This window comes from Miscanthus floridulus, chromosome 19 (genome assembly GCF_019320115.1).
Source record: "Miscanthus floridulus cultivar M001 chromosome 19, ASM1932011v1, whole genome shotgun sequence".
Lineage (NCBI taxonomy): Eukaryota > Viridiplantae > Streptophyta > Magnoliopsida > Poales > Poaceae > Miscanthus > Miscanthus floridulus.
Window position 1 is genome coordinate 26,065,345 of NC_089598.1, and position 24,736 is coordinate 26,090,080.

Consider the following 24,736-nt stretch of genomic DNA (forward strand, 5'->3'; position numbering starts at 1 on the left):
CCCTTAGCTAGGTCCCCCTCCATCTAGCCCATGCCAGGCACTACCACGATTGCTCTTAGCTATGACCCACCTATCACAGCCACAGCCACCTCCACCTATGTCAGTGGGGTCACAATCGGCTACGCCGTGCCTACCGTAGTCAGCACCATGAGCGCGGTCGACAACCTCGTTCGCCCGATCATTGGTAGTGGTATCAAGGGCATCGCCGACTACTCCACAACCTCCAAAGGAGTCCCTTGAGCCCCATGTCTGCCTGTCCCATCAAGGGCACGGGCGCCACCATGGGCAGCGTCTGATCGACCAACGACGCGGTCACACTAGCGTCGCTCCCGCCCGAAATGGGCACAACACCAGCCGGTGGCTGCCACCTCAATTGGAGGGCCATGATCTTCTTCGACGCTAGCATCATGGGATCACGCTGCCTATAGATGCTGCGATGGACAAAAAGCATAAGTCCTAATGAAATCCATCCAAAACAGAGAAAATAGGGGAACTGATAACTTACCTCAACGCCATCGAGGTGGCAGATATGTTTGGGGGTGAACCCCTTGACCCTTGCTCTGCCTCGTTGGGGCAAGGCCATTTCGAGCCCACCGCCTGCCCCTATTGGATCCTAGGGGAGGCCAACGGTACATCCCACCACCACCGGCTCCCCAGATGTACCCTCCCCTCTGTGGAACAAGAAGGGTCATGACTCCTGCAAAGACGAACCAATACCTATCAGTACATCCTCATTCTCTAGGATGTCCCACTCAACATCATCGGCTACCTCATTGTTGTCTCCATCACGACCATCATCGTCGCTGTCGATGTCCTCCCCTCTCTCCTGCACCTATAGCTTCCGCTGCTTCTTCTTCCTCTTGTCCTCCATCGCCTTCCTCAGCCACTCACCCTCATGGATGAATCCCTCAGCAATGGCGCCAGGTGATCCATGAATATGAGGTCCCTCGATTGGTCCTACCCCTATCAAAGTTAATATCAAGAGGTTGGGAAATCAATCGAAGAGAAGGCATGAGAAGGAGAAACTTACGAAGACAACGTGGCCTAGTTCTAGCCGCATCAGAGGATGTCCTAGCACTGGGTAGATGAAATCAAGGGGGGCACCCATGTCATCCCATGAGGGCTCCATTGCCTCCTTGATGCGTTGCGTGATCTCAGAGTTGGGGAGCACCCACTCGGTAAGCATCATCCCATCGAACAATGCCTCGAGCGCCATCACGTACAGCGGGAGCACGCGCGTCATCAACGGCGCCACCCTCCTTGCATGGTAGGCCCCAATGACACCTGACCCATATAGGCTGCTCTCCTTTAGGATGTGGATGGTGGTGATGTGGTCTTGGATCTTCTTCTTGTCCTTCTCTGGGACACCCCACTTCCTCCACGATTCTGGGACGTCTTAGACCAGGCGCCCGGTGAACTTCAGCAGTGGCACGGTGGTGTCATTCTTGAGGTAGAACCACTATGAGTGTCACCCCTTGTTGAATGTTGACAGATGCATCGATGGGTACTTGCCGACCTGATTGTTCCAGAGCTAGATGCCGGCACACCCCATCGGCATGTGCAGCTCCTACCTGCCACTCTTCTCCCTCTTCTTCTAGAGGGTAACAACGAAGAAGTACCTCCATAGGTCAAAGTGGGGGCTGATCCCTAGGATCACATAGGGCAACAAACGCCACCAAGTGCTAGATCCCGTTGGGATTGAGATGTTGTAGCTTAATCTTGTAGTAGTGCAGCAGCCCCTGAAGAAATCTGTGGGTGGGGGTAGCGAACCTACGCTCATGGAAGTGTGCGAACGACACTACATAGCCATCGGGTGGCAATGGTAGATCCTCCTCACTGGGTAGTAGCCACACCTCAGGCGAGGTCCATGTGTGGAGAAGACCACGGTAGATGAGGCCCTCCATGCGCTAGAAGGTTATGTTAGAGAGGCACCATGGATCCATTAGAGATGGGGACAGGTGGATGCAGGCTCAACGGTGGTGGAGATGCAAAGGTAGGAAACCTAAGAGATTGGAGGCGGCGGCAGTCATGGCTGCGGAGGCAAGGATGCAAGGTATGGAACCTAGGGGGCAAACCCTTTGGTTTTATAGGGGTGACAAGTGCGAGGAAACTGAACCGCCCGCCTAGATCTCCATGCCTACCATGATCTGCCACAATGTCTCACCATGGGACATGCACACACAATCTCTATCGTTCCTCTTGGAAAACTCGTCGGACATTTTGCCTCTCTAGAGGGGCCATGGCTCATCACGAGTAAGAGGAATACAAATCTAAAAGTGCCTCTATGGCCCGGCTAGGCCCAGAAGTTCATAGGTCAGCCCATCGACGGTTTCGACAACCGCTCTAGGCACCATTAGAGAGTAAGAGGTGGAAAGGGATGGGCCCGCTAGCGGCTAGTACCTGGGCACACGAGCATCACGGGCATCCCAACCCATGTTCGAGTCTTGGTCGTTTACGATCCATGGTTTTTCCTCGAAAAAAGGCACATAGCCTTTGCGACCGGTCGAATGGACCCGAGAATGATATGGATTGACCGCTGAGAATCTAGAGTCGATCACCAAGCTAACCCAAGCTGAATCCCTACGAATGGGATGCCATGGGGCCCACACAGGCTAGGATATTAATAGCTTACCAGTTGCCATGGCTCATCCATAGAGGAAAATCATGGCATGGCTCACCCGTCTGGTTGCGGAAACCATGGATGGGGTGACAATCACAAAGATAAGATGAGCCTTAGTTGGACCCCCACTATGCATGGGGGTTTGGGGAAAGATTCAACTCACAAGGAGACTGAACGAATGATCACAAAAATGATAGACCCCCCGTAGGGGTCAAAATCAAGGAATCACCGTCCCCAGGTCACGCCTTGGCCTTTAGAGTCCTCCCATTCAAAAAAACCTCTAAAGGAGTATTCTACTCCTCTACAGGCTCGGGGGCTACTATCAAGGACCAATACTAGGGTACCAAAAGAGGAGGAGCTAATGACCATCAATGTTGACTCATCTGAGCAGTCAAGAGAGCGACTACAGCTCCAACCAAACCCCAGTGCGCAAGCTCCACCTCGCCCGACCTCTAGGGCAGATTCCACCTTGCTTGACCTCTAAGGGCTGGTTCTACCTTGCTCGGCCTCTGGGGAGGACTCCACCTCGCCTGACCCCTAGGCCGAGGGCTCCGCCTCGCCCGACCCTTGGGTGTGCACTCTGCCTCGCCCGACCCCGAGGCCACGGGCTCCGCCTCGCCTAACCCTTGGGTCTACGCTCCACCTCACCTAACCCTTGGGTATGTGCTCTGCCTCACCCAGCCTTTGGGGAGGACTCCGCCTCACCTGACCCTAAGGCCATGGGCTTCGCCTTGCTCGACCATTGGGTCTGCGCTTCGCCTCACCTGATGGAGACTCATACCATAGCCAACCACTCTAGGTCCAAGCGTATAGGCTTGAGTCAAAGCTCTAACACTGAGGTAGAGAACGGCATGCCCCAATGTAACCCATGGCCTCGATGGGCCACACTGAGGGTTCATGTCAGAAACAGCATCGGGCGTACCGATGTTGTTCTGCCTAACCCCTGTACGAACACTAACGGGTGCGTCAGTTCACCACGACATCCGATAGGACAAAGTGGAGCACCATGACCGACAAATGATGCCTACGCATGGCACCGGTGATGGACTAGGCCATGACATGAAGCTGTCTCTATTGATGTCTACAGGGTTGGTGGGGCCCACATGAAGGAGAATAAGGACCTGTGATCCTGAAGGACTTCCTCTCTCTCTCGTTCTCCCCTCTTCCTCCACTTTAACCCATGCTTTCCCTTGGCCTATAAAAAGGAAGCAGGGCATCCCATTTAAGGCATCGGCTGATCAATGCATCACAACACATCACAATGATTCGGTCTCGAACCCATCGAACCCCAAAACACACGGCTGAGTAGCAGCCGAGCTCCCTCAGCACCTGTTTACTGCTTTCATTAGAGACTTGGGACCTGTCCCTCTCTCGCCTATTTGTAACCCCTACTATGAACTTTCAGTGCTAGTAACACGAGCAACATCAACGAACTAGACGTAGGGACATTCAGCCTGAACCACTATAAACCTTATGTCCTCCAAGCACACCATCCGAGCCAAATGCGCAATCTTAGAATTTTACTTGTTGGTGGCAACTAGCAACTCAAAACACTGATAGGGTGCACATGGCCGGACCACCTCAGCACTCCCCGGGTCAACCGTCACCGCAGCACGGTGCATGGTGAGTTTCTGATGCTTCCCCACCGTCTCCACCCCTCCGTTAGGGCTCTCGCTCGTTGGAGGAGCCGTGCTGCTGCCGTGGGTAGCCACTTGCCGCTGCAGCTCATGTCAGTGTGTCCCTGAGTCCCTAACCACCACCCAACCTTGTGTGTTTAGCCGTAGAAGGTGGTCAGCCCCTTACTCCCGTCATAGCGAGCCTAGGTTGCCCGACGTAGCTGCTTTTATGCCGTTGGCCTTAGCATCGGCGAGCGCGGGGATTCTAGGGACTTCTCCATGGTGAGGATGAAAATGTCCGAGGGCTTGATCACAAAACCACTATCGGTAGGAATGGTGCACATAGCATTCACATTAATCTCTAGAAGCTCGGGGGCTTTTATGCAAAATAGCCAACGCGCGCAGGCGCCCTCGGCCTTGGGCCGTACTGGGCTGCCACAACGCGCATGCTGCCGCGCCCACGCGGGGCTACTGGGGTGAATCGATGGCCACCGACCCTTTTCTTTTTCTAAAGCATTTTCTAATTTAGTTTTTTAAGGTAAACTTATAAATTCAATATAAATTTGTGTAGTTAACCAAAAATTGTGAAACTAAATTTGTTAGGTTCCTAAAATCATGATCTATCTACTAGTATAATTGGTTCACATAACTTCATAAGTATTTTCAAGAGTGATCATATTAATTTTAGGTGCTTAATATTGTTAAAATATAAACTTGTAGGAATTGTTGTGATAAATTGGTGATAATGTTGGCTTTAAAACTTTCATAGTAAATTGCTAACATTATTAGATGCTCACTATAATTTTTGTAGCTCCATAATAATCAGTTTGCTAAGGTAGCTAAATGAGTTCTAGTTCAAATATATATATGTTTAATCGATAAAATGCCAAAACACCCTGGGATTTTAAAACTAGAACATTTTTCGGGAAACGATGCCTTACTCGACAACGTGCTACGTAGCCTAGTACGTTAGTCATTAGTGCTAGCTCGTTAGCTTGAGAGGCATAATCATATTTTTAAGAGTTGCAGTTACCATCGATTAATTGCGTCTCTGCGTTGCATCCACGTATGTCATAATAGGAACAACGATGGATCGTGGAGATGATCGGAGTAGCGGAAAAGATGGTGCCTTGATGATCGTGTCACCATGATGGAATGCTAACTTTTGGTTATATCTTACCCAGGCAAGCCTCGGTGCATAACCCTTATTATTCTACACTTTATTTTATGCTTGTGCATTAAATTTTAAGGAGTTGAATGAAAACCACTTGTATATATCCTTATCCTATGAGTCTTACTAGTATGGCAGGGGCGTGTAGCTTGCTTTGCTATAGGACCCGATAGAAGTCGAGTGACTACCTATTACTCGTGGGAGATAGGAAAGATATTATTAGTTTTATTATCATAAAACTATCACATGGAATATATATATAGATGATAATTGGAGACCAGGCAGAATGGTACTTTAGATCTAGACTTGGTAAGGCATTCAAGCAAGGCCCGGGTTGCATTTGATTCACCTGTGTTGATTGAGGACCGTCCATTGCTGTGGATGGTAGTCAGGTTATAGACTTATTATCCTGAGCACATACTTGCTTATGGGAGCAGGAAGGTTCGTTACGCTCTTGTCATGGGTTCTGGCTCTTTTCGGACCAACTGATTGGAGGTGGGGAAAGGTGGAGGTCTAAGCACCATATTGAGATCAGGTCTCAAGTATGGGGGCTTTGAGTCCAAGTTTGGACGAGGGCCTGGACCCTATGACAGGAGCGGAATGGGTTAGTCTTGTTTGTGCCTAGGGTACAAGCGAGGCGTGTGTTTTGGGGTACCCAGCTGTGATACATTGATTCACGAATCGTCGTTTCTGTGAGATGGTATGACTTGGATATGGTCTAGCACCGTAATAAGAACTAGAATTTGAAAGATGGTAAAATAGTTCTAATTGCTTACCACATGCTTGAAAGTAGCATATGTGCTTACATAGAATGGTTAGTTAATGAACTAAGGATGACTGCTAATAAAATTAAATATAAGGACACACGTCTAGTAATGCTTTCGCAGATGCAATAACCCACAAGCCAAATAAGCCTTGCATATCCTTGGAGTCTTTTATTTTCCTCCTATCGGGTAAGTCTTGCTAAGTACAATCGAGTACTCAGGGTTTTATTCCCTCTGTTACAGGTGACCGAGGGATGATAGATGGTTTTTGTGTGTGGAAACCTCCTGGTGGGCTCGACGAGGATTTCCGTACGTTGCTGACGTAGAGTTTATTCAAAATTTTCACAAAATGTTTTTGCAAAGGAAAATATTTATGGCCTATTATCATTCCATGTATATAAATGTTCCTCATGTTAGCGCTTAAACTTGTCGTTGTATACATTTTCGTTGAAAACTCTGATAACATTGTTATATTCCGCTGTTATAATCAATTGAGGTAATATTCTGCTACTTTAATAAAGTGATGTAAGAAATGGCTTAAGAATGTTATAAGCTTTATTCTCTCATTTATGATCCTGATGGAAAAATATAGATTTTTGAGTTCTCCCTTAGGGTGTGCTCGATGGAATGGCACAATTTAGTGCACCTTAGGTACTTAGTGTCTAATGGAAGACAAGTACCCTTGGGAGGGCATTAGATTAGGCGGTTCTACCACAATTCATAGGGCATATGGAGGCAAAGTGTGATATTCCAGTTGCAGAAAAGAGATTAAACTTTAGCTTGTCCCTCTATGTTCCTCTGGTACACTTTGATGATCCCTGATGCTGGTTCCTACCTAATAGGATGGGTCAATCCTCTCACAAACCCCGAGTCTCCTCCCTATGGCGTGCCCCAATACCTACAAATGCGGGCCTCCTAGAGGGTGTGGAGTTGGTTTTGAAGGAGGTGGCTCGCATGTCCATGGCAGATAAGAATTTACAGGGTAATGAAGCAAAGCAAGTAGGTGAGTTTTGTGGTGAGAACAAGGATGTTGGGGTACAAAATAAGGAGCAACATGCTGATGCAATCAACTTGGACCAAGCCAATTCTTCAGGCTCCACCAGTACAAAGAAGCGAAAGGGCTGGAAATGCAGAGAACGAGATGGTTCAGTAGTGCAAGGCAACATCATTGTCAACACATCACTTGAGAAGCAAGGTAAGTAGGGGGGCAATGGTGGGTGACCTCTCTCAGATCTAGATGATGACAGTGACATGGAACCAGCACTCAAAAAAGTTTTTCTAAGGGCCTACACTCTCTAAATGGAATAGTGATGAATCGAGGGACAATGGCAGGAGTCCAAAGGAAGTAGAAGGTGGTACGGCAGCGAGCGGTCCAGGGGCTACCACCAATCTATCAGGCGCTAATGTGAGCACCCGACAGTGTGGCAAAACCGCCCAAAATAACATGCTTACAGAGGTGCTCGTCTTCCACCAGACACTAAGCACCCTGAAAGCAAGCTACAGCGGGCGGTATCCGTCGAGCACACCCCAAGGGAGAACCTAAAAGATCCACATTTTTTCCATGGATCCAATAATGAGAATGAGTTACAATACTTGTCCATTTCATACACCAGAAGTTCTTAAAAATTACATTATTACATTATTGTCGATGTTTGACCACCGATAGCCTACCATGGGGGTACCTGGGGCAATATGTTCGGGCTTCAGCGTATGCAGGACTCGATGGTTAGTGCAAGAGACATTCAATTTGTCCTGGTTCAGGCCCTCGATCGTAGATCGAGTAATAGCCCAACGTCTAGTTGGTGTTAGCCTTTGCGTTGGATCGATCGTAAAGTGTTGTGTTGTACAATTGTTGTCTTGAACTCCTGATCTAAGGAGCCCTGCCCTCCTTTATATAGTTAGGAGATCAGAGTCCTAGTCGATTTACAATAAGAATTCCTAGTAGGATTATAGAGTAACACTGCTACTAAGATTACAGCGGAAGAATCCTAATTAGACTAGGTCTTCTCCCTTCCTTGCGGGGTATCCCATGGGTCCCACACTGACAAGCCCCCGAGCACTTCATGGTTGAGTTTTGGAAGCCTCGTCTTGTTCCTTCAAGTCTCGTTGAGTAGGAACAAGCGTCATCTGAGTGCTTTCTTGATCGAAACCATGTAGCGCTTCGTGAGATCTTTGCGTGGTGTGTACTTTTTTGAAGAAAAAAGTACTCCCATTTGGATGTAGCCCCCAAGCCTCTTGCTGTTTGGCACAAGGAGCTTGAGGGTCTTTTCTTGAAATCTTCCTAATTCTTCGTTGAAAGGCTCCCTGACTTCCTTGTTGAAAAGAGCTTTGATTTAGCTGTGTTCGGGTTCTTTTTGTCGGAAAGAGCTCGGATATAGCTATGCCCGGGTTCTTTTATCTTGTGGCCCTGAAGCCGTCTGTCTTGAAGAAGCATTCTGAGTGACGTGTGCTTTTTTGGAGAAAAAAGTGCACTCACTGAGTGTAGCCCCCGAGCCTCTTGCTATTTGGAACAAAAAGTTGGAGGGTCTTGAATCTGAGTTGTTCGATAGAACTGTATACCTCTCCTTTTGCAGCCCCCGAGCATATATCCGGGTTGTTTTGTTCAGGAAGAACTCGGATGTAGAGTTTTGGCATATTCTCTGGTAGTCTGCTATTGTCAGATGTAGTTGTATGGTGGTGGTTGAGTGTAAATGCCTTTTGTTCACGGGTTGTATTGTGTCGGTATATTCTTCTGAATATGCTCGTCTCTGAGTATTGTTCCCTCTCGCCTGAGTCTTCCATTATCGAGTCCTGTCTTTTCACTATGTCCTTTGTTAGGCTTATTTCGTTGGTACTCCTAGTCCATGTGCACCGCTCCTTTGATCTATAAATACCCTCCTGGAGTGCTTGTTTTCATCCATTGAACATTCTATTGAAACCTTCGTGGTCATTAACATGGTAGTTTGTGAAGTAGAGCAGCCCCCGGGCATGTTTTGTAGTTCCTGTGTGTCTTGTCATAGCTGGAGGAAGTCTTGTGATAGGGATTAGAGGTAGGCTAATCCCGTAGCAGCATTGTACCAGGATGTACGTGGCGGTAGTTGGAGGAAGTCTTGTGATGTGGGCTTCGTTCCTTCATCTGGCAATTCTGGGTTGATCCTTGTCACATGTCTTGAGACTGTCTGGCGCAGATCAACGCCATATCCAGCATCACATCGGTCTTGGGTAGACAGATGCCTGTCGGCCTTCTCTGCTCCATGTTGTCCTGCCATGCTGCTGATTTCCGCCTTGGATGCACTGCATCCGTCCTTTGAAGAAAACAATGTAGCCGACGGCGGTTTGTCCTTCTGAGTAGCAATTTGGGACACGTAGTCATTCCAGAGCCTAGTCATGTCCGTGTTCCTCTTTGCTACTTTGCTTTTCGTGGTACCGAGTATGTTGGGTCTTATAAGATTTGTAATCTTCTATTTTTGAAGTTGCTTGTAATGAAAAGAATCTTGTCTTCTGAGTTGTCATTTGTTTTTCTGCTGTAGTTCTGGTTGTTCATGAGTTTCCTGAGTTCTTTCCATAAGAACTGAGTTCTTATGTTCCTTGTGAAGTAGCCCTTCTTTTCTTCATGGCTGACAGGTTGTTTTTGTAGTAATCTGATAACTCCGCAGTAGTGCTAGATGGATAAGTCTAAAATTTGCCCATTGAATTGTACCGTTGTGTGGATTTGTGCCCTCCGTCATTTTAGCTGTGTCAGTAAATGGACCGTTGCGTTCTCACACGGTGTTTTAATGGGCCTGGTGGGCTGTTTTTATCACTGTAAAATCTATTTAAAGATCCTTCATCTTCTCTTTCTTTACTGCCCTTCTCTTGCCTTGAAACCCTAGCTCTCAGACATCCGTTGTCGCCATTGCTGCCGCCATCTTAGCACCGCCGTCCAAACTTTCTCTTCCCCTAGTTTCTTTTTTGCCTTCGTTAGTACATGGGTAAGAAGAAGGCCGCAAGCAAGTCCCAGTCAACCTTCGTGGATGAGGAGTCCTCACTCTCCGTGATTGAGAATCAGGAGTTCGTGGCCATGAGGGCTGCCCAGAAGTCTTGGCTAACTTTGACAACAACTGAAGAGCAGCTTCGCGAGCTTGTCAGTGACGGCTTGATACAGAGCAAGGCCTTTGCTGAATGGAGAGTTCCAGGCGAGCATCGGGTCCCTACCCCAGGTCCTGGTGAGATCGTTCTTTTCATCTCTTTCATTCATGCTGGACTTTGTCTTCCTACCTCTGCCTTTCTTCATCAATTTCTCAACTATTTTGGGATTTGCCTGAATCATCTTGCTCCTAATGCAGTCCTTCACTTGTCTATTTTTGTTCATCTTTGTGAAGCTTTCCTTGGAATTCCCCCTTCTCTTTCTCTGTTTCGTTACTTCTTTCGCCTAAAACCCCAACCCCGCTGTGAAGACACCAGTGTTCTTGGTGGTTGTGGGATTCAATTTTGCCAGGGTCTTAAGAGCAAGTTCTTTGACTATGACCTGATTGATTCTGTAAGGGATTGGCGTGCCGACTGGTTTTATGCCGCCAATCTGATCCCTTCTCTCGTTGTCCACTCTGGATCTAGCCCCTTAGTTAATGATTGATGGGATAAGAACCCTATGACGTCTGCTGAGGTTCAGGCAATCCAGCCATTCCTTGATAGGATTAGTATGCTGAAATAGTAGGGCTTAACCAGTTTCGGTATTGTCTTGAGCTTTCTTCGTCGCCGAGTTTAGCCTTTGAAGGAGCAAGAGCACCTTGGCTTTGAGTACTCTGGGGCTGAGGATCCTTCACGCATGGTCCTAGCCCTTGAGTTGACCGACGAAGAGGTACTCGAGCGTCTCCAGAAGATGCTGAAAGGAGCAAGCGTTGTCCTACTTACTGTCTCCGAGTTCTCTGCCAACAACCCACCTCTAGCTGTAAGTCATTTTCTCTTCGTTCGGGTACTTTCTGTATTTTTGCTGTATCCATTTTTTGCTTAACTTTTCCTTGTCTTGTTGTTTTATTCTTTTTCATAGGAATTGGAGCGCAACTTTGTTGACCTAATCCCTCTTGATGTTCTCCCTGCCATGGTGAACACTGGGGAGAAACTTGCTGGGGCTTCTGCAACCAGTAAGTTCCCAACCTCCACAGTGTTTCCTAGGGTTTCTTCTAGATTTGTTGATTATATGAAGAATATGTTCCTCGTCTAGTCCCTCGAGGTCCTCGTAGTGTCTCGATGAGGGGGTGAATGGATGGGTCTTCGTCTGGTCTGCCTGCTTCCAAGAAGTCTCGCAAGCCAAGTACTCATCCAGGTACTCTAGTTGTAGCTAGCATGCTCTTAGGTAAGCATATTTAATACTCTCTGTCCCTTTGTTTTCTTGTTTTTATCTTGAACCAAGTACTTTTGTTCTTTTTTCAGCGAGTGCCCTGGTGGCCTTGGTTGAGACCGAGGGGGAAGAGGATGATGAAGTACCCCTTATCATGCGGCGGTGAGTTGTTTTCATATTCCCCTGCCGTTGAATTTCTCCTCTTTGTCTTGACTTTTAGTCTTGATCTTTTTGTAGTAATCGGACATCGGGTATGGGTTCTTCTGAGGCTCCTGCACCGGCTTCTTCTAAAGCTCTGGTGTTGAGTTCTTTGGTAGCTCTGGTACCGAGTTCTTCCGTAGCTCCGGTGCCGAGTTCTTCCGAGGCTCCGGTATCGGCTTCTTCCAGGGCTCCGGTATCGGCTATACCGCTCCTGCCGCCAAGTGGCGGGGACATTTTTGCCACCATGGTCCCTCCTACGAGGTCCTCTTTTTGTTTTGCAAAGAAGAAGGTGGCTGGGTGAGTGGATTCTGGCTTCACCCTTTTTGCTTCTGTTCTCCTTTTCTCTGGTTCTCATTGGAGATTTCTTTTATCAATTTTTAGTCCTTTGTCTTCTCTCGTTCCTTCGTCGACTTCTTCTTAGCCCTCCGTTGTGCCACCGAGTACTGAGCTTCAGGACTCGTAGTGTACTATTGGTGAAGTGGCTGCGGGGGTGATGAAGATTTCTGGCGACGGTGCCGCTGCAGACTTGGTTGCCCCGGAGGTGACCGTGGCCATTGCGGTGGGTCCTTCTGAGGGATTGGCCCTAGCTTCCCAGGAGATTGCTCTAGTCATGCCCTCTTCGCCTCGGCTAGCTTCTCCTTCTCCTTCTCTTACCTCCAGTGGTCCTCCTTTTGCTGATGATGTGGTGCAGCAGTTTGATGCCACTCATTGGCTATCGGAGTTAACTGCTGCCTGGGGAAGCTTATCGTCTCTTGCGACTTCTTTTGGAGAAAAGCTCCAGGTAAGTTTTTTCACCGTTCCTTCTTTGGATGTTCGCTTTTCTTCTGTCCTCATTCTTTGTTTTTCTTTGTCTCTTTTTGCTCAGTCCTTCTCTCATGATCATACCGGCTTCTTTTTCTCGTCTAAAAATGAGAAAAAGTTGTCTTCAGAAGTGAGCGCCCTGAAAGCTGATCTTGACCACCTCCAGGCCGACATGGAGGCTGAGCGTCGAACGCATGAGGAGGAGGAAAATCTCTTCGTGCCCAGGTTGTTGAGACCGAGAAGCAGAGGGATGCTGCTTTCTAGGAGGCTCAAAAGAATTCGGAGGCCGTGAAGAACTAGGAGGCCGTGAAGAAAGAGTGCAACGGTATTGCGGGTTCTTTTTGTTTCCTTTTGCATTCAAATTCTCCTTTCTGCTTACTTGTTGTTTGTTGTCTTGTCTAGCTCTCCGGGTTGAAAAGCAGAAGCTCTCGGAGGGCGTTGAAGAAATGAAGACTCTTGTTCGTACAAGTCACAACAAGGCTGAGGAGGTAATTACTCATGCTGAGGAGGAACTCGCGCTTGCTAAGTTGATTAGGCATGGAGCTAATAAAGATCTTGTGCAGGCTCAAAAACTATTGAAGACTTGTCTGGCAAATTGGCGACGGCTACTGAAAACTGGAAAGCTTTGTGGAAATCCTTTAGTTCAGTAGCCGACGTTCTCCGAACTCCAGTGGATGATGGGCAATCTTGGGCTCATTTGATTCCTCAAATTCTAACTCGTTTCCAAGAGTTTGTGAAGAGGTGCGCTCAACTGTGTACTAGAATATCCTGGCCCAAGTCTGGGTTCTTGCTCCAATGGCTCCTTTGTCCAAGATAGCAGAGGAAGCTAACAGTCAAGAATACATTGATGCCGTTGAGAGGATAGAGCCTGAAGTTGAAGACTTAGCTAGTAGGATAGTAGATAATCTTAATATTGTTCTCCCTTCTCCTAATGATGAGGCTTGATGTATTTGACTTTTATGCCCGTGCCTTGTAATATGACATTATACTTCTTTTTTGAATGAAGGTTTTTTTGTTGATGTCTTCTTTGCCTGAATGCCTTGCTTATTCCTCGAATGATTTGTCCGATTGGTCAGAGTTACTAGACTTTGCCGAGTACTTTGTCTTTCTCTCGTCTTTGCCTTATAAACAATTCTGCACGCTGTCTTGACAAATTTTCTTGATCTGTCGAGTACTTTTCTGCCCATGTAAACAACTCGTTATATATAGATCTTTGTGTTGATGACCTTTCTTGATCTATCAAGTGCTTGCCTGGCCTTCTTTTGTGCTCTATAAACAACTCGTTATATGTAGATCTTTGAGCTCTTGGGTATCTCCAGTGTAGCCCCTGAGCCTCTTGCTATTTGGTACAAGTAGCTGGAGGGTCTTGCTTTTGAGATTGCTCTGGTCTATGCCCAGGCTTAGTTTCAGTCGTTTTGCTTTTATTTCGGGTTCTAGCTTGTTAGCTACCCTCATCGACGGGCTCAAGCGTCTTTTCAGCTATTTTGCTCTCGGCCGGGATGCTCAGGCGTATTTTCAGCCATTTTGCATTTTATTTTGGGTGTTAGCTTGTTAGCTACCCTCATCGGTGGGCTCAAGCGTCTTTTCAGCTATTTTGCTCTCGGCCGGGATGCTCAGGCGTATTTTCATCCATTTTGCTTTTTATTTCGGGTGTTAGCTTGTTAGCTACCCTCATCGGCGGGCTCAAGTGTCTTTTCAACTATTTTGCTCTCGGCCGGGATGCTTAGGCGTCTTTTCAGCCATTTTGCTTTTTATTTCGGGTGTTAGCTTGTTAGCTACCCTCATTGGCGGGCTCAAGTGTCTTTTTAACTATTTTGCTCTCGACTAGGATGCTCAAGCGTCTTTTCAGCCATTTTGCTTTTTATTTCGGGTGTTAGCTTGTTAGCTACCCTTATCGGCGGGCTCAAGTGTCTTTTCAACTATTTTGCTCTCGGCCAGGATGCTCAGGCGTATTTTCAGCCATTTTGCTTTTTATTTTAGGTGTTAGCTTGTTAGCTACCCTCATCGGCGAGCTCAAGCGTATTTTCAGCTATTTTGCTCTCGGCCGGGATGCTCAGGCGTCTTTTCAGCCATTTTGCTTTTTATTTTGGGTGTTAGCTTGTTAGCTACCCTCATCGACGGGCTCAAGTGTCTTTTCAACTATTTTGCTCTCGACCAGGATGCTCAGGCGTATTTTCAGCCATTTTGCTTTTTATTTTGGGTGTTAGCTTGTTAGCTACCCTCATCAGTGGGCTCAAGCGTCTTTTCAGCTATTTTGCTCTCGGTTGGGATGCTCAGGCGTATTTTTAGCCATTTTGCATCTAAGAAACAACTCGGAGGGAGCTATGAGACATATGTTTGTCGAGAGATAATCATCTTTATTGATCATGAATATTGATGTGTTACAATGATACATAGTGGTATCTTTGTTGATCATGAACGTTGATCTCTTGTGTCTTGTATACATATTTTCCCTTGAGTTGTTTTTATGCGTAGAATCTTCATAGCTGACTGATGTGCCATGTATTGTTGACTTCTTTTCCATCTTCAGTTATGAGCTTGTATGTGCCTGGTCCGATGACTTTTGTGACGATAAAAGGACCTTCCCATGGACTGAGTAGTTTGTGGCATCCGTCGGTTTTTTGTATTCTTCTTAGTACTAGGTCTCTGACTTGTAATGATCGAGACTAGGTATTCTTGTTGCAGTGGCGCCTTAGTCCTTAGAGGTATCTCGCTGATTGCAGGGTAGCGTTTACTCTGACTTCTTCTGTGCTATCAAGTTCTAATCTTCGGGTGTGTTCTGCATCTCCTTCGTCGTATTGCTCTATCCTTGGTGACGTCTAGATCAAGTCTGCGGGTAGTACGGCTTCTGATCCGTATACCAGGAAGAAAGGTGAGTATCCGGTGGCTCTACTTCTTTGAGTCCATAGCCCCCATACAACCTTGGGTAATTCTTCAATCCATTTTGACCCATAGTCTACTAGTTCTTCATACAGTCTTGGTTTTAATCCGGCTAGTATGAGTCCATTAGCCCTTTCTACCTGTCCGTTGGCTTCTGGATGTGCGACTGATGCGTAATCTATGCTGAAGCCACAATCCTGTGCCCACCTTTTGAAATCTGTAGCTATGAAGGGAGAACCCAAGTCTGTGATGATTCGATTAGGCATGCTGAAGTGGTGCATAATGTCTTGGATGAACTCGACTACTTTGGCTGCACTGTATTTTACGAGTGGTTTGTATTCGATCCACTTGGTGAACTTGTCAATTGCTACAAAGATGTACTCGAAACCGCCCTTTGCTTTCTTGAGAGGTCCTACTTGATCCAGCCCCCAGCAGGAGAAAGGCCAAGTAGGTGGGATGCAGATGAGATTGTGGGCTGGCACATGAGCCTATCTTGCGAACATCTAACAACTTTTGCATCTTCTGATGAGTTCTTCTGCGTCTTTCAAAGTGGTTGGCCAGTAGAAACCAGTGCAAAATGCTTTGTCGACTAGTGTTCTTGAAGCGGCATGATTTCCACAGTAACCTGAGTGTATTTCGTCTAGGATTTGTTTGCCTTCTTCAAATGAGACGCATTTTAGGAGTACTCCTGATGATACGACTCTTCTGTATAGCTTGTCTCCTACTAGGACGTAATTCTTGCTTCTACGAATGATTTGTGTGGCTTCCTATTTTTCCACTGGCAATTTATTCTCTTTGATGTAATCAGTAAAAACCTATGTCCATGAAGTGTTGATCACCAAAATCTGGTTGCCTTTGGCTATGAGTTCTGTGGTTGTCTCACTGGGTTGTTTGATAGAAGGAGCTGATAACTCCTATGAATACGCTGGGTGGGACCTTTGCCCTGTCGGATCCAAGCTTGGTAAGAACATCTGCTGCAATGTTGGAATCCCATAGGACATGTAGAATTTATAATCCTTGGAAATGTTTTTCGAGTTTTCGGATTTCAGTACAGTAAGCACCCATGTTTTCTTTGGTGCAATCCCAATCTTTGTTGACTTGGTTGATGACTACTGCTGAATTGCCGTATACGAGTAGTCGCTTGATTCCGAGGGTAATAGCCACTCTTAGCCCGTGTATGAGAGCTTCATATTCTGCTTCATTGTTGGTAGCTTGCCATAATATCTTAAGGACATACTTTAGTTGTTTTCTGTCCAGAGAAATTAGGAGGACGCCTGCACCGGCTCTGCCTAGCTTGAGTGATCCATCAAAGTACATCTTCCAATGATCAAGGATGGCGCTTGACATGGGTTGTTGAATTTCTGTCCATTCGGCAACAAAATCAGCAAGGGCTTGAGATTTAATTGCTTTCCACGGGGTGAAATCGATGTTGAGAGCACCGAGTTCAACCACCCACTTGGATATGCGTCCTGTTGTGTCTTTGTTGTGTAAGATGTCTCCTAGTGGGAAATCTGTCACCACAGTAATCTTGTGGCTTTCAAAATAGTGACGAAGCTTGCGCGAAGTGATCAGTAGGGCGTAGAGTAGTTTTTGCACATGCAGGTACTGGATTTTTGATTATGACAGTACTTCGCTGATGTAGTATACTGGGCGTTGTACTTTATACATGTGCCCTTCTTCTTCCCTTTCCACTACTATCGCCGTGCTGACTACAGTAGAAGTTGCTGCAATGTATAGCATCATGTCTTCGTCTTTCTTTGGAGGCATGAGGACTAGTGAGGAGGTGAGGTATGCCTTAAGTTTCTTGAAAGCTTCATTGGCTTCTTCCGTCCACTCAAACTTGTCTGTCTTCTTTAGTAGTTTAAAGAAAGGTAACCCTTTTTTGCCGAGTCTTGATATGAAACGGTTGAGTGCCGCCATGCAGCCTATTAGTTTTTGTACATCTTTGATGTTTCGAGGAGGGCCCATCTTTGTTATGGCTCGAATTTACTTGGCGCTTGCTTCGATTCTGCGGTGACTGACCAAGAATCTAAGTAGTTGTCCTGAAGGAACTCCGAATACACACTTGTTTTGGTTCAATTTCCACTTCCACCTTTTCAGATTCTCAAAGGTTTGTTTTAAGTCTTCAATCAGTGTATCCGGGTTCTTTGTTTCTACAACCACGTCATCCACGTATGCTTCTACGTTTTCGCCGATCTGATCACCAAGGCATGTTTGGATGGCTCTTTGGTAAGAGGCTCCAGCATTCTTGAGTCCAAATGACATGGTCCTGTAGCAGTAGGCGCCGAACAGAGTGATGAAAGATGTCTTGCTTTGGTCCTATTCTTTTAATGCGATCTGGTGATATCCGGAATAGCAATCAAGAAAGGATAATAGTGCAGATCCTGCTGTTGAATCAACTATCTGATCAATGCGTGGTAGCCCAAACGGATCCTTTGGGCAGTGTTTGTTGAGATCTGTGTAGTCAACACACATGCGCCACTCGTCCGTGTTCTTTTTCTATACCAGGACTGGATTTGCTAGCCAATCTGGGTGGAGAATTTCCCTGATGAATCCAGCTGCCATTAGTTTTGTAATTTCCTTTTTAATTGCTGCCTTCTTATCGGGAGAGAATCATCGTAGTCATTGCTTCACAGGCTTGGAGCCTTCATTAACATCAATTCCGTGCTCAGCCAACTCTCTTGGGACCCCTGGCATGTCGGCCGGCTTCCAAGTGAAGATATCCTTGTTGTCCCGAAGAAAGTTGGTGAGCACGAGTTCCTATTTTGCTGATAGGTGGGCACTGATGGTTGCTGTTTTTGAGGGATCACCGGTGCCTAGGTCGATTTGCTTAACGTCGGCTTCTTTTGGTGGTGCTAGGATGCTTGGTCTTTTAGCCGGTATCTCTAGTTCTTCTTGGCTTATTTCTACGGTGATAGTGGCTATTTCTTTTCTTCCATCATTTGCCTATGCCTTTGCTGCAATTTGGATTGCCTGTATGTCACAGTCAAATGCATGCTTTAAATTGCTCCGAAGAGAAAGAACACCATTAGGCCCTGGCATCTTAAGCAACAGGTACAGATAATGCGGTATTGCCATGAATTTTGCTAGTGCCAGGCGCCCAAGGATTGCATGATATGATGAATCGAAATCTATGACTTCAAATTTGATGAACTTTGTGTGGTAGTTTGAGGGAGTTCCAAAGGTAACCGGTAGAGTGATTTGTCCAAGTGGCATTGCTGCCTTGCCGAGTACTATGCCATAAAAAGGTGTGCTTATTGGTGTGATCATCCTGGCGAGTTGTAGTCCCATCTTCCTTAGAGTTTTTGAAAAAATGATGTTGAGTCCGGCTCCTCCGTCGATTAGTACTTTCATAACAGTCATACCGGCAATGGTTGGATCTAGAACCAATGGGTAATGGCCTGCGTTTCCTATGCTGGTCCACTGGTCTTCTCTTGAGAATTGGATTGGGTACTCTAACCAGTTGAGATATCTTGGTGTAGCAGGTTCTGCTGCCATGATTGTTCTTAACGCTAGTTTTTCTTGATGTTTGCTTCTAGAGTCTGGAACCCCGGCAAAGATTACTGCCACTGTCCCTCTGTATTTTTGGAATCCCTTGTTTTCATGGTTGTCTCCTTTTTTCTGATTATCTTCTTTATTGTTTCCCTTGCTATCTCTTCTAGTGTATCTTTCATTGAAGGTGTAGCAATTTCTGATGGTGTGCTTTCTATTGGGGTGCAAGGGGCAACATATGTTCTCAATGTCGTCGTATCTTCTGGGCTTGGTAAATTTCTTTGATTTGTTAGCCATTGCTACTGTGTTGTCTGGACCTCGCTTTCTCTCCTGATGTCTATTGCTTCGAGGATTTTGCCTGTCCGGGTTGTCTCCATTGTTTCTGTCTGGGAATCTTTCTCTTGTTTTTTCCTCAGCAGTAATCATCTTTTCTACTGTTCTTCTGAATTATTCATTGTTTCTTGGGTTTTCTTTGCAGAAGTCTTGAAATTACCACCTAGCCACGATTTCGTGAGAGAAAGCTTCGATTACTTCTCGTTGTGTGATGTCATGTACTTGAGCTCGTAGTTTGCCAAATCGTCGATAGTAATTTCTAAGACTTTCACCTCCTTTCTGCTTGAGTCCTTTTAACTCTGCGTGGGTGATTGGATGTGTAATAATTCCCACAAAATTTTCACAGAAAGCTCTTTGCAAGTCTTCCCAATTTCTGATTGATCTGGGATTTAATTTGTCAAACCATTGAAGCGGCATGGTTTCTAGGGCCATGGGAAAGAACAAGGTTTTGATGTTATCGTCTCCTCCAGCTAATTCAATCGATTGTGAGTAAATCTTGAGCCATTGCTTTGGTTCGGTCTTGCCATCGTACTTGGAGTGGTTGGACGGTTTGAACTTATGAGGTAGTCGAATTGAAGCAAGTCTGTTTGCAAAACAGGGAAATCTATCGTGTGTTCTGGCTTCTGTATATTCTGATTCTGCGCCCCCTTCTTGCCAACTATTGTCTTGGTGAGAGTAGTTCTGTGTGGCTGTCCGAGTAGGTGCTCTACTTCTGGCCTTTCTTGGTTGCTCGACTCAGTTGTTTTGACAACGATTTCTTTGGCTCTCTCCATTGTGACTTCCACTTAGTCCAAGTCTTTTAAAAGCGGACTTCCTTTGATTTTGATCTTCCTGTTCATGAGATGTTGTCCTTCCATCGTTTGTTCTAAAGACTGTTGATCGGAGAAAATCTCGGAGCTGTTCTTGTTTTTCATTGGGATATGAGGTCGCCTTGAGTTCTTCTAGTGCTTCTTGGATCTTATCGTAGGGTGTATTCACTGCTCGTCCTTCTTCGACCTCTCGTTCTGATTTTCTTCTATTGTACTCGGCTAGGTCTGATTCATATTTGATCCAAGTGTCTTTTTGCTGTTTCGCACGGCGTTGACATCCTTGTTTCAATTTGTTCTTTCTTTCTCTCGCTTGCCTCTGATTCTCAGTCTCACCATCGTGCCCCTAGATAAATGGTGATATGTTGGACTCGGATTCATCTAAAGACCTTATGTCGGGTGCTTCTGGGGGATCAATGGTGATCGAGGACGGCGAATCATGAATACTTCTCTAGCGTGAGTTGTTCTGTCATCGTCGTTGATTTTTGTACTGCCAGAGTTGTTGATAACTTCAGTAGAGGTTTCAAAGTCATTGATGGAATCTCCTTCTTGGTAGGGTAGAATTGCTATTGTCGTATCGTCGACTAGTTGGGTGCCATCATCCTAAGGAACGGTACCTGGCCAGTGAATGATGTAGTCTTGAGATGTTATGGTTAAAACGAGACCTTCCTGGGCTCCCTTTAGCGGCATTCTAAGCATGGGATAAGTGGATCCTTCGTGCCATGTCTGATAAGATGTTGCCAAGTTGTAGAGTCTAAACAGAAAAGGACCCAACTTCTTTGAAGTACTCTGGGTGTACTCCGAGTAGTATTCTTGATAGGTTGACATCATGTTTTGGAGATTTGTCAGAAAAGAACTTGGTTTTCTGAAAGAACTCGGATAAGACTTCGTTTTGGAAGCAGAACTTGAGTTTGAATTGGATGCATGAAGTCATGAAAACTAAGTCGGATTGGACATTACGAGCTGCGCGAATCTTCTGGCAAGCTGATCTGTCGTTATCGTCGAATTAGGATAGTCTTGATGATGATCTGAATCTTCGAGGAGACGGCCTTGGAGCTTGCCATCATCACCAGCCTCGTAGATCCATGAACCAAAGATGAAGGTCGATCCCTTCGAGAAGATCATGTTGTCGAGGTCCATCGAGCTCTCGGATGCAAAGTCATCGAAAGCTCCTACCTGGCGCGCCAGCTATCGATGTTTGACCACCAATAGCCTGCCATGGGGGTACCCGGGGCAATATGTTTGGGCTTCAGCATATGTAGAACTCGATGGTTAACGCAAGAGACAGTCGATTTATCCTGGTTCAGGCCCTCGATCGTAGATCGAGTAATAGCCCTACGTCCAGTTGGTGTTAGCCTTTGCGTTGGATCGATCGTAAAGTGTTGTGTTGTACAATTGTTGTCTTGAACTCCCAATCTAAGGAGCCCTGCCCTCCTTTATATAGTCAGGAGATCAGAGTCCTAGTCGATTTACAATGAAAATTCCTAGTAGGATTACAGAGTAACACTGCTACTAAGATTATAGGGGAAGAATCCTAATTAGACTAGGTCTTCTCCCTTCCTTGTGGGGTATCCCGTGGGTCCCACATCGATAATTACCAAATGTCAGAGTGCGGAATAATAAATAGCGGAATTAAAAAATAAACATCTAGCGATAAGGAACGAGGATCTATCTGAGCCCACTAGAAGAATCCTCCACACAATGGTACTTCTCATGCTTTACCTACAACTGGGGTAAATAAACCCTGAGTACACAATGTACTCGCAAGACTTATCTGACTAGTGGGAATAATTTCCTGACTCCAAGGAATATGATAAGCTTTATGGTTTGTTGGTTTTCTTTTGGCAGAAAGCAATACTAATAATGAGTCCTTATTTATGTTATTATTATCATCCGTATTAAGTTATTATCTATCCAGTCTATATAAGCACCTATTCTACTTTCAAGCAAGAGTTGAGCAATCAGTTCCATTTCATCATCTTTCAGTTCTTACTATGGTGTAAAACCGTAGACAAGCCATACCGGAATGCTGGTGATTCATGAATCAATGCCCCCAGCTGGGTACCCAAAAACACACACCCCGCTTGTACCCCAGGCACAAGCAGAACTAACCCATCACCCTCATGTCCTGGGTGTCTAGGTCCCCGTCCAAACTTGGACTCCAAGCCCTCACTCCTGAGTCCCAAACTTAGTGCGGTGCAAGGACCTACACCATCCCCGCCTCCAATCAGTCGGTCCAAAAAGAGCTGGATCCACGACAAGAGAGCAACAAGTCCTCCCTGCGCCCATACCCAAGTATGTGCTCGGGATAATAAGTCTGTGACTTGCCTAGAGCCATATGCAACGATCGGTCCTTAATTGACACAGACAAGGAAAAAAGTGTAATCGAGCTATGCCCTGTTAGCCGCAGGACACAACCCTTTACACCCACCAGTACCCAAACCATATCCCTGCTCGGTCACCATTTTCCTTTCCACCATTTTATCATGAGTGATCATATTTATCACCTATTTGCGAGTAACGGCAGGTTACTCGCGCTATCGATATTCTGAGCATAGCAGCTACTCGACCTATACTAGTAGGACTCATGGGTAGATATATTTTTGCATGTAGTTTCCATAAAATGCCTGTAACTTAAATGCACATCATATATATATTCAGTGATCATAAAATAGGGGTTATACACCGGGGCTTGCCTTGGGCAGGCGACGGGCCAGCAAGGTCAGTACCAAAAGCCTTTATTGTGCATGAAATTTTGGGGGAAGGGGTCCCTTTTTTTTATTGCACTTGTCATTATATCACCAAAAACCATGATAGGATTAAATGCACTTTCAGCACCAGGCACTAGTGAAACTACATCATCACAACTATGCTTGGGAGGAAGCCTAGGCGCCGAGAAAACATCAGTGAATTCCTTTAGTAAGGTTGCTATAGCATTAGGAACCTCTGGACTGATGGCAAATGGAGGTGAGAAACCTCAATAGAGCATAACTACACCAACAATTCTGCAAGCCCAGCATCAACTAGACCTTGAATAATAACCATGGTATATCTTGGTAGGGAATAGCCATCCATTTAAAACTCCAATGCACTTCATGGGTTGAATTATTCCAGCTAACCCATGCCCACAACTAGGTCATAATGGTTGAGGAGGGAAATCTTGAGATTGGCAAAACATAGACAGCCCACCCATTGTCTAGATCCCTTGGGCAATATGAGAAGTACATGCTGCTAAGAGTTGGCCGCTAGCAACTTAAACATGTAAGGCAGAGTCCAGACCTTGTAGAGCAGCAGCTACCTTATGACTGAGGAAAGCTTTGAGCCCTTCAACACCATTCACTACATCCAGCGAAAGAGAGAAGAAGACTTACGCGCCGAATATGATATAATGAGTGTCAGCGGCATCCTCTTCATGATTGTTGCAAGGCCTCCTCCATCACATGTTAAACGGTTGGAGCATAGCGATGGTCACGAGACCAATTTTCAGCATAGCGAAGGCACAATCCTTTGGCATGATAGTAAGCTCACAATGCCTAAAACCTTTCTTCAATAGTTTTGCCTCACACATGCGGCGTTCCTTAGTAGACACTAGCCCAACTTTCTTGTCAATGTACCCAGGTGGAAGAGGAAACAATAGAGGTCTTGATTGAGCAGGACAAGAATGGAAATTCACATCAAGATTCTTGTAGTCAAAACGTTAAAGCAGTTGCATCACCTTTTTTAGGGCATCAACGCAACCAGAGCTAGGGATGGCAATGTGCAGATTCAGGTCGGGTGGAATCTCCATGTACCCGAACCTAAAACTCGAACTCAAAACCCAAAACCACCACCAACACCAATTCGGGTGAAAATACACCCTCCTCCCTCAAACCAAACCCAGTGGATCCCCGAAACCCACCACCTATATGGCAATACAATAATAAGAGCAATAATAAGGATTTTTTTGCAACACATGTATGATATATATTACATATTCACATGCATAAACAAGAGGCAAAAAACAACATACAATTCTGTGGCTCAACTAAGAACAAATTTAGTAGCTTACATAAACAATTTTAATGCAAGACATTAGTTTTAATACAAAACGATCTATTTTGGGTCTCCAATTGGGCATCCGTATGTGGAAGCCAAAACCTAAAACCAAACCGATAAGTTTTTTGGGTCCCTGAACCCAAAAACCGCGTGTGAAAATCACCCCCTGCACCTGCTAGACCAAAAAAACGTGGGGACTCAACCTGAAACTGGCCCACTTCCATCCCTAGGCAGAGCACTAGGCGTCAGTCTTGCCCAATCACCTCTCCCACTTGCCCTCCTGCTCTTGAAGCCACTTGGCGAGCTCATTGAGGACGAGCTAAGTGTTCGAATCCATGGCACCGAGATTCCTTTGCAGACTGGTGAAGTGTCAATGAGATGCAAATGAGATGGGTCAATCTAGGATTTAAGTCTCTGATACCAAGTATGTCAATAGTTGGGGATTGAGGCAGATGAATCAGAGATCGATGAGGAGACGAATAACAATTTGGGGACAAGGAGGAATTGGATTGAGGAATTAGAGTTCTTTCTCGAACGTGCCTCGGGCATGGTGTTCACTAAGCAGGAGAAGATAGTTTACTCGAAATTACAAATAAACGCCATGGTAATCCATGAGGAATTAGAGTTCTGTTATATTCTTCATGTCTCCTCTCTTCTCACATTCTCTCTAAGTAGCGATACATGCTGCACTTGGTAACCTCACCTCAACATGGCACTATTA

At 45.9% G+C, this 24,736-nt stretch overlaps 1 protein-coding gene and 1 long non-coding RNA gene across 5 annotated transcripts in view; both read left to right on the forward strand.

The window, feature by feature from the left end:
- Window positions 1-24,736, forward strand: part of LOC136529020 (alpha-terpineol synthase, chloroplastic-like) — a 59,091-nt gene that overhangs the window by 23,476 nt on the left and 10,879 nt on the right. Inside the window, exons 7-8 of one of the 3 annotated variants that reach the window (XM_066522044.1) lie at window positions 5,317-5,420; window positions 6,415-6,480. The gene's annotated coding sequence lies outside the window, so the exon portion shown is untranslated. Of the gene's footprint in view, window positions 1-5,316; window positions 5,421-6,414; window positions 6,674-24,736 lie in introns of those variants that run through there. The other 2 variants (XM_066522043.1, XM_066522045.1) reach the window with 2 other exon arrangements.
- Window positions 9,375-13,456, forward strand: LOC136529740 (uncharacterized). Of its 2 annotated transcripts, none has more exons than XR_010777404.1 (9): window positions 9,375-11,077; window positions 11,177-11,270; window positions 11,351-11,482; window positions 11,560-11,629; window positions 11,705-11,965; window positions 12,050-12,449; window positions 12,534-12,794; window positions 12,872-12,957; window positions 13,033-13,456. It is a non-coding gene; the product is annotated as an uncharacterized lncRNA (long non-coding RNA). The 2 variants fall into 2 exon arrangements; XR_010777403.1 differs by having other exon boundaries at window positions 9,376-11,077; window positions 11,351-11,452.